Source organism: Octodon degus, unplaced genomic scaffold (genome assembly GCF_000260255.1).
Source record: "Octodon degus isolate 3935 unplaced genomic scaffold, OctDeg1.0 scaffold00028, whole genome shotgun sequence".
Lineage (NCBI taxonomy): Eukaryota > Metazoa > Chordata > Mammalia > Rodentia > Octodontidae > Octodon > Octodon degus.
The window spans coordinates 17,177,937-17,179,035 of record NW_004524604.1 but is presented as its reverse complement, the minus strand read 5'-3'; the positions used below and the strand labels follow the sequence as shown (position 1 = coordinate 17,179,035).

At 36.5% G+C, this 1,099-nt stretch overlaps 1 pseudogene; it reads left to right on the top strand.

The window, feature by feature from the left end:
• Positions 1-1,099, top strand: part of LOC101590287 — a 59,506-nt pseudogene that overhangs the window by 1,407 nt on the left and 57,000 nt on the right.

The window sequence follows — 1,099 nt, the reverse complement described above, 5'->3', positions numbered from 1 at the left end:
AGAAGAGAAGCTTATTGGCATTACCATACAACTGAGATTGTTGAGCTTAACCTCACTATCTGTCTCACAGACATTTTAAAATTATTAGCATTGCAGGCTGAGGAAAATCTTGGTTTGGTCATGATCTTTACTCTAGTGACAGCAGTGCAAGAAAAATTAAATGAAATAGTAGATCAGGTAAAAATGAGAAGAGAAGAAGAAAAGAAACTAAAAGAAAAGGAAGCAGAAGAAGCAGAGAAGCAATTATTCCATGGAACACCTGTTACAATTGAGAATTTCTTATGTTGGAAAGTTAAGTTTGATGCAGAACTCTTGGAAATTAAAAAGAAATGGATGAAAGAAGAACAAGCAGGAAAAAGTAAACTGAGTGGCAAACAACTATTTGAAACAGCTCATAATCTTAACACATCTGATATACAGTTCTTGGAAGGATGCTGGAAACAACGTGGAAGTAGATGAGTCTTTGCTCCAGTGAATGGACAATTTAGAGTTGGAAGATGCTGAAGATGATCCAGATTCCAATCCTGTAGATGCAGGGAGTGACTCCACAGATGGATGGATGTCTCCATCTCCGTCTCCAGAGAGGCTCGACAGCCACAGCATCTGTGGCTGTGCCGAAAAGGATTTATTTTTTCTTTTTTTTTGTGAGAAAAAATATTTATCAGGAGAATATTCTTCTGATAACTTCATCATTGAACTTAATAAGCTGACCATAACACTTCATATGTAAAAATCTCACTTCCTCTAACTGGGGAACATAAGATTACATATTTAACATTATTTAATGCTGGAGGGAGGTTCTACCTATAGCACCAAGACTTGAAGGTGGGCAGTTGCCATGGTCATAGAGGGGTTTATGCTCAAGGAACTGGCCTAACTTGTGATGGTTACTTTTAGGTTCCAAATATTGTCTTTGTATAAAGTGTTACGGTACTGAGACACATAAATAGAAAATTACACCTGGACTGTAGCCTCTTAACACAATAAATTTAAGTTTGAATGAACCAGAAGCCCAAATTATAAGCAGGCATAAAATGGACCTTATCACTATAATAGTACCTGAACGCAAATTTTTTGTGTTTATAAAAGTTGTACTCTC